Source organism: Plecotus auritus (assembly GCF_963455305.1).
Source record: "Plecotus auritus genome assembly, chromosome: 14".
NCBI classification, from domain to species: Eukaryota; Metazoa; Chordata; class Mammalia; order Chiroptera; family Vespertilionidae; genus Plecotus; species Plecotus auritus.
In genome coordinates this window covers 16182855-16191456 of record NC_137780.1, presented here as the reverse complement: position 1 = coordinate 16191456, position 8602 = coordinate 16182855, and the positions used below count along the sequence as shown (strand labels likewise).

The 8602-nt window shown below is 54.1% G+C and overlaps 1 protein-coding gene across 2 annotated transcripts in view; it reads left to right on the top strand.

Moving 5' to 3' along the window:
* Positions 1 to 125: 125 nt before the first annotated feature.
* Positions 126 to 8602, top strand: part of COQ8A (coenzyme Q8A) — a 42196-nt gene continuing 33719 nt past the window's right edge. The window contains exon 1 of one of the 2 annotated variants that reach the window (XM_080650897.1): positions 126 to 663. The gene's annotated coding sequence lies outside the window, so the exon portion shown is untranslated. The remainder of the gene's footprint in view (positions 664 to 8602) is intronic. The other variant, XM_080650898.1, reaches the window with a different exon arrangement.

Here is an 8602-nt window from a genome sequence, read left to right as displayed (position 1 = left end):
GGGGATCGCGCCCGCAAAAAGCCACCACGGTTAGCCTGAAGGGAAAGGACAAGGAGGCGGGGCCAGGACGCCCAGAGAGCCGGGAGGGGCGTGGTGACGCCTCTGGCGGGCGCAGTGCAGGCCTCTCCGGTCCTGAGTCGCGTTCTCTGCGGTCCCGTCTCCTCCTCCCACCGCCTCCCTTCCAGGCCCGCGCCAAGGCTGGGCCAGCAGGCGACAGCAGAAGGCTGCCCACCGCGGCCTCGTCCGGGGCCTCGCCGCCAGGAAGGGCCTGCTCTCCGGGCGCACGCGCTCCGGCCACCAACCCCACAACCCGGCCCAGAGCCGGGCTTTCCGAACTGGGGTAAAGGGCAGCGGAGAGAAGAAAGAGAGGGCCCCGCGCGCTGAGAAGCCTCCCATTGGTTGTTCTCGTTCCGCCCTCGATTCTGATTGGCCGCAAGACGAGTGCACGGCTCGAACACGCTCCTCCGCTCTGCGCGGCGTTCTGCCGGCGACGGCGGCGCAGCCAATGGGAGCAGCCCGGGGGCGGGGCTGCTCGGGGCGGTCGGCGCTGGTCTCCCGGCGCTGGCGAGCTGGTAAACAGATCCCGAGCGCGCGAGGTGCCTGCAGTGCTGCTACGCGCGGAGGCGGCGCGAAGGTGACCGCGGCCCAGCTTCCTGCCCCGGGGTAAGGATGCCGCCCGCCGCGTGCCGGCGCCGTGTGCCTGCGGCCAGTGCTGGGCTGTGACCCGCCTGGGCCGTCCTTGCGTCCTCCTCAAGGGACCGCGCGCTTTCCCTTTTGCGACTTTCATTGGCCGCGAGGTCGGACTCGCGCCTCAGGGTGCAGGGTGGGGGCCCTGTAGACGTCGCCCACCCCGTGCCCCTCAGCGGGCCTGGCTCCGGGAGGGGCGGGAGCGGCGGCCAGAGCCGGGGCGCCTGGGACGCGCCGAGCAGGCTCGCTGACCAGCTGTCCCACGTCGCGGCTCTTTGTCTCCAAGGCAGCTCTCCTGCCTCCCTTTCCTCGAGATAAGCTTTCTCTCCACTCCCAGACCCCTGGGCACCGATTCGGCGGCTCTAGCCGGCCCTGGCTGCAGATTGGTGTCAGAGCTTTCCCTCTTATGACCCGGGCCAGCTGGAGGGTTTCACAGGCGGGGTTTGGGGTGACTGGGAAAGGGGGCCCTTTTTGGCCCTTTCTCCCGCTCCCTTTTGTTGGGCTCTTCCTCCTGCCACTCGTACCATCTGGGGCCTTGTGAGTGGTTTGGGCTTAATTGCCTTTCCCTCGCCTCCCGCCCCCTCTGCCAAACCCGGGCCAGTTCTCCCAGGTGCCTTGGGGCAGGAGGGGGGGCCTGGCCGTCCGGGTGAGAGATGTCAGGCTCCTGAGGGGAGCGTGTCCACCCTCACTGCTCGCGTGGGCCATGGCTGTGCGTGGCAGAAGACCAAAGAGCTGGGCATGCCAGGCTCACCTTGTGCCAAAGGATTGGGGCACGCACTGATGCCAGCGGCCAGTTGTCCTGCTGGGGATGGGGGTCAGGCCGGGAGGGCGCCCTTCTCCTGAGAGAGAGACAGTGGGGAGGCTGGTGGTTCAGGGGAGCTGGTGGTTCTAACGCGCTGGCGATGGCTGCAGGCATTTTGTTCAACCTGGCGAATGATGCAGGTGGTGCAGGGTGGTTGTAATTTTTGGCATGACCTCAGGCCACTCAGGAGAAGTGATGAGCCGTCCCTGTGTGCCACCTAAGACAAGACAGGGTTTCTCCTCCCCCAGACTGTTGACATTTCGGACCGGATGACTCTGAGATGCCTAGGTGACGTGCATTGTAGGATGAGCAGCGGCGTCCCTGGCCCGTGTCTGTTAGGTACTAGGAGTCCCCTGTCACCCACGTACTAGCTGTGACAGCCCAGAATAGCTCCGAGGGGACAGCATTGCCCTCTGTGGAGAACCACTGAGGTAAGACTCCAAAAGAATATTCCAGGCGTTCCAGAGGCCGCCTGGGACCTGCCTGTGAGTAGCTGAGAGGTGTAGGAACAGGGTGGTGTGCCCTCTCCCTAAACTACGGAGGCGGGGCTTTAAAGGAGACCCCAGCTGGCTCCGGGGAGGTTAGTGAGGGGCGGAAGGTAGAAACCCTGGGCTTTGGCTCTGCCTGCTGCATGCGTGGCAGTGACTGGCGGGTCCGGAGTGCAAAAGCAGTGGAAGACTGGTGGTTTCAGTCGCGGGATTTTGCAAGACTGTAGATATGCATGTGAAATAACCGTGGGGCCGCTTTTAAATACTGAACAAACAAGTTGAAGCTGAGTGCTGGCAGAGGCGCCAGCTCAGGCATCCACAGGTGGCTTCTCCAAGGTGATGCTTTGCTCATCCTCACTTTTTAGGAAGACGTCCCTTATGTCCTGTAATAAGGGAGGGGGTCAGGCCTGCATCTGCAGGGAGGAAGTGTCTGGCTGCATTTCAAACATACGTGTGGGTCTCTTTAAATATACCGTGTGCCCCTCCCTGGGACAGGCCTCCCCGGAGTGCAGTGGTGCAGCATGGACACCTGTATAATTTCTTTTATAGTTGATTGAAGCTTCAGTGTCAAAGACAGTGAGCCATTTCTTTTCATGCAGAGAAAGACACTTTAATTCGGAGTCTAGATTTTGCCTTCAGTATAAGCCAGAATTTATGCCCAAAATGTCCTAAATGGATGGTATGCAGAAAAAGCTGAAAAACAGGTCATTATTGTACAGGGCAGAGAAAAACATCCCAAGTGCCTAACGTGAATTTCCCTTTCTTGTTAATCAACCCCGTGGGGCTGTATTAGGATTTTCCCATAACACTCCTTGGTTAGTTAGGGGGTCTTTCTTGCCCTTTGTTGCTTGTGGAGAAGAATCTAGACAGGCAGTTCACTTCTTTCTCAAAAACAAGTTTAAAGAAGTCTATTATTGGGAAGCTGCAAACTTAGCGGGATAATTTTCCGTCAGGAGCCATGGACACTGAGTCATTATCTTCGTTAGTTGAAACAAGAGCTGTGTGCAAAATTAGACAGGGATATTTAGGTAGAGAGTCCTCTTGATCTGACAGTGTTGTCTGGAAATAGTTCCGGCATTCCTGCTAAACAGCAGCCAGGGAACTGGGGGAGCCTGGAAAGGAGAGCCCATGGGGTGGGGAATGTGAGGTCCAGCTCCTGCAGTTGCACCTGTGGGAGGGGTGGGGTCTGCTAGTGCTGAGTGAGATGCATCTCGGTGGGATCTGAGGGGGCCATCTCTCCACATGTTGCAAACTCGAGTGGTATCCATTGGCCTGTCCACCAGCATCTTGTTTGTTGGGTGAGTACAGGCTCCTGAGCCCTTGACCCTTGGTTTTGAGGTCAGGGTCCACAGAGTATTGAAATTCGGAAATAACTCTGAAAATCTCTTTTTGCTCTTCATACTTGGGTGTGATTTATTTTTAGCGTGTGCATGTGATGTTATCACTGAAATTGCCATTTCAGGGTATTGTAGAATCTGCTGAAATTGAATAGTGGCCAAGTTCTTATCTCAGGAACCGTCGACTTGCATTAAAACAACAAAAATCCTCCTATTCCCATCTGGGCCGGGGAAGAGGCGCAGCATCTGCTCCAAACCTGAAAAATCCCTGTGTGCCCTAAGGTTGGTGCCCCTCCACGCCTGCGCTGGAAGAAAAGCCCACTCTGAGGTGGTGGGTGGATCTGGTTATTTTCTCCTCATTGAACAAAGGGGTGTGCAGATACCACCTCACTACGCTCGGTGTGGTTTGGACGAGGGACTCTGGGTCAGACACTTCTAACTGATGGACACTGCAAAGGCTTCTTTTAAAACATTATTTATTCTAATCCTCACCTGAGGATATTTTTAGAGAGAGTGGAAGAGAGAGGGAAAGACAGAAATATCGATGTGAGAGAAACACACCAATTGGTTGCCTCTGGTCAGGCCGGGGAGGAGCCTACAATCAAGGTATGTGCCCTTGACCGGAATCGAACCAGGGCTCTTTGGTCTGCAGGCCGACATCCTATTCATTGAGCCAAACTGGCTAGGGCTGCAAAGGCTTCTTGAAGGAGAAGGCATGGTAGCTGGGCCCCTGAGGATGAGCAGGATTTCAGTAGGAAGAGGCAGAAGTTTGGGGGTGGGAGTAAGGGGCCAGTGCTTCCAAGACTCTGTGCTAAAGGAACAGGTTTTATCTCCCCCACCCGCCCCCCAATTTGTTGCAGATCAATGCTTTTGCAAGACACAGGAAGAACTGCATGGCAATACTAAATTGCTGCACAAATTTCTAAGTGCTTATTCCTGTTACCGAGGATGACAAGACTGAGTAGCATTGGTCCAGGCAGCAGGCTCTTTGAACGGAGGCAGTGGGGTAGGTGAGTGCCTGGGGATGGGGTGAGTGCAGTCTGGCTGAAGGGTAGGGAGTGTGCGGGGAGCAGTAGGGGGCTGGGCTAGGGAGCACTCTGGGGTGAAGCAGCCTGTGGGATCTGCCCTTAGGCGTTTAGGTCAGTCTGAGCAGCATTGCTGCCAGCTGTGCTCCTGTTACAGTTTATCTCGGCAGGGGGGTCAGGAGGGCTTGGCATAGTGCTCCTGGTCATTTTAGCTGTCAGTTCAGTTCAGGCCAGAAAGTGTTTCCTGAGCCCCTACAACTCACTCGCCAGTCCACCTACAGCCTGGAGGGCTCTGGGAGGCAGCTCCCTGCCCTATGGGCACTGTCGGCTGGGGAGATAGCGTGTTATAGGGCAGACTGCAAGGACCTTTTAGGTTCTCAGCTGTGGGAACCCAGGTGGAGTGGGTGCTGACTCTGATGGAAAAGGGCTGGGAAAGCAGCTTCCTACTGGGAGGCCTGGGAGCTGGGGCCTGAAGGAAGAGTGAGGTTTCCGTGGGAGAGAAAAGCTCTAGAGCCGAGGCCCAAGAAAGAGCAGAGGCCTGGCCTGCCAGGTAGGCATTGCTGTGGGGAGTGCACTGGGGCCAGCAGGTGTGTGCAGAGGGTTGAAGGCAGGTCAGGGTGGGGAGGGAGGGAGCCCAGGGAGGTGCTTTGTGAGAAGTGAGGGTGGCCTGAGTCCCAGGTGGGGGGTGAGGAGAGGTGGAATGCAAGGCACAGATTCAAGAGAATATAAATCTATGCAGGTAGAATTTCTAGACTGTGACTGGTTGGACACCCAACAGATTTCTAGTTGGGAGGAGGAGCTTTTTGGGGGTGTATGGGTGGTGTCACCACTGAAAACAGGTGCAGGAGGAGGAAGAGCTGGTCTGGAGAAAATGGTAATGTTAGTTTTAGATATGTAGGGGTTGAGGTGGCTGTGGGACTTTCCTCCATCTTATTTTACTAAGATATAATTGCATACAATAAATTCACCCTTTCTAGTGTAAGGTTCTGTAGTTTGACAAATGCATGTAGTTACATAACCATCACCACATCAAGGTATAGAACATTGCCTCACCCCCCACATTTTCCTGGGCCCCTTCATGGGTGCCTGTGGGATTTTGAGGGGTGATATGATGTGTGCATAAATGGGGTTTGTCCCAGAGTTAATTGGTTCAGGGTTTGAGATGGCCTGCTTGGCCTGAGAACAGGGATGCATAGCCTTGGGGAAGCGTTGCTACCCACCCATGGAACAGCCCAGGGGTCAGTGTAGATAAGCAGGGAGGATGGGGTCAGAGGCCTGGGGACTCTGCAGTGGGCTCAAGAAGAGGGACTGGTGAAGGATGCGGACTCTGCATTAGGCTCAAGAAGAGGGACTGGTGAAGGAATCCCAGACGAGGGGGTGAGAGCGAATCATGGGACCCATGGAGAGGGTTTTAGGGGAATGTGTGGGGCCAGCAGGAAATGCTGAGGAGGGTAGTGTTGGGGTGGCCTCTGGTGTATTGAGCTATCCAGTGGCTGTTGTGAGTATCACGAGAGGAGGGCTTGGGGTGGGGCCAGACAGTGTGTGCTGGGGGAGAAGGAAAGATGGGAAGTGCACTCTATCCCTGGGAGATGTTGGCCAGGATGAGGCTGAAGGAGAAGCATATTTGGTGTGGGAACAACACTAAGAGAAGGTTTGTGGGCTGGAGGTGGAGGATGTTGTGGAAGGAGAGATGGAGGGCAAAAGAAAAAACGTGTGAGGGATAAGGTCCTAGTGCAGGAGGGAGGAGGGTGCCATCAGTGTGGGGAGGAGATAGAATAGCGGAGGCAAGGCTGAGGGGCGGTCTGAGATGTAGGCCAAGGGTTTGAGGGTGCTCACATCTGGTTGCCTCTGTTTTGGAGGGAAACAGGTCAGCTCTAGAGGGAGTGAGGCCCTCTGATTGGTGTGAGTGGGGCAGGGTGGGCTGGGGTGGAGCTTGAAGAGAAAGCCAGGTTGGTATCCTGCCTTCGGTGCCCTAGAGGTCCTGCTCCTGCCAGCATCCGAGGAGCTGGTTGTTCCTGGCAGGGGAGTGAGTGAGTGAGAGTGTGTGTGAGTGTGGAAGAGGAGGAGGGATGTATTTCCTGGTTGTATGAGAAGGGGCCAGCCCTTCCTTGCTCACTACCTCTGCACCATCCCCAGAGGTCTGTTTCCTGAGAGATGCCATGTGAGTTCCACCTTCCCACCGAGGGAAGCAGGGTCTGCCCTCTGATTTGCTCTTTTTATGGAATGTCTAGAAGGGTCAGTTCTTGAATTCTTTTGAGCATTATTCTTTCTAGACCCCCGTTAAATCCCTGTGCTGTGCTTTCTTTGTCAACCTTCTGCACTTGAGGGATAAGTGATGGAGTCCTAACCTCTGGGAACTGGTGATCATCTAGGTCAGTGACCTCATTTCACACTTGAGGAAAAGGAAATGCAGGCCCAAAGAGGAGAATTGGTGTGCCTGAGGGCACTTGTGGCTGTTGCCTAGCGTGGGCTCCGGGCTCCGTCCAGCAGCCTCATCACACTACTCATGTTGTCAGGGAACTAGAGGGCCTGGTGGCAACGTTTCTGCCATCTGCTGGGCTGGATGAGAGGTCCTGGGGACTGTTCATACAGGACTTTTAAAGTCCAAGTGTTTGTTCTCTGCCTGGCACATTTCTCTCTGGCTCCAATCCTGGCTCACAGGAGGGTGAAGGTAAGAATAGGTTGTCCCGTGACTGCAGGTGGTTACTGTTTGACAGGTGCTGGAGCAAATATCTTGTATCTTCCTGAGATTAAAAAAAAAAGATGTGTGGCTCTTGCTCTCTAACGTGTTTACAGCCAACATTTGGTAAAGCAGAAGGCTGGGCACCATTTTACCATGGGTCGAGTCTGCTGTTTCCTGTTCAAACCTGCATGGAGTTCACTGTTAAAGGGGCAGGCCTGCTATCTTTTCCCCCCTCTCAGTCCTCTTACAAGCAAGGAGTGGAGAGAAGTAGAGGAAGCAGTAGAGGTGCCTCAACCTGTATGGGCACCCTCCGCTCCCCCAACTCCTAGTGCCTGAGCGTGCACCGCCAGCAGACTGGTAACTGACCTGGCCCTACTCCTATGACAGTCACTCTTCCTCCATTCTCTCTCTTCTGCCCCCGCCTCGTAAAACAGGAGGCTTCTGCTGCTTTCTGTGGCTTTTCATAGAAGGGTGGATGTCTCAGGGTGGTGGTAGAAGGAAAGAACATTTCCCTGATGCTCGGCTCCCCTGGGTGTCTCTTTGGTTCTGGGGTCTAGGTGGGAGAGCTTGATAAGCTAGGGAGCACCCTGGATGCGTATGGGTATTAAGCTCCTGGTGTGGACGAGGCACAGTGCCCGACACTATGGGGCATATAGAACTGGGAAGAGACTTCCGTTCTCTCTAGGAGCCCCGGGAGCTGAGGAGCTTTACACATGGGGAGTTAGGCCAGATGGCCTTTGACAGCCCAGCCAGCTCCAGGGTTTTTATGACTCATAATTTTCTGCAATCAGGGTATGGACCTTGCTGTGTCTCAGGGAGAGTGACTGTTTATTTTAAAAAATGTTACTGACCTGGGGGCAGGTTTCCTATCTCTTAGCTGCCTGGGCAATAAGAGGTAAGGACTTGAGCCTGGCATCAGACAGGCAGGGATAGGCCAGCACCTGACGCTTGGGGACTTAGAGGATATTTCTTCCCCTGGCTGTTTTATCTCATCAGCAGATGGGGACAATAATACCTCAGAGGGTTGTTGTAGGATTAGGAGTAATATAAAGTGATAGGCACACACTTTAATAATACATGGTAGTTGTTCATGTTATTGATACTATTGCATTCAACTATTAAATCTGAAGTGAGCATGTTTTGAAAAATTAAGAATGTAAAAATGAATGAGATGGTATTTTCAGGGTGGAGGCTCTTACTTGGATTTGTGGTATAGCCTGGCATATAATAAATGCTTAGCAATGGCTTGAATGTTGAACTGAACTTGGGAAAGAGGCTTGTAGAAGCATGAGGCATATTTATACTGAATGCCAGCAGGACTCTGTCGTCAAGAACAAGAATGTGTTTTGAGCTGATCATGGATATTCTAGCACCTAAGAGTGCCTGGCACTTGGTTGGCAGTCGGTACTGTTTGGGGATGTGGTGGTGACCAAACCAAGTTATTTTAAAAAAATGATCTGGAAGTTATTTCAGGATGTAGCCCCTCTTCCAACCCAGTGATTTGCCTTTTAAAAAATAGCCACTGTATTAGTTTCCAGTTGCTGCCATAACAAATTATCATTAGACTGGTGGTTTAAACA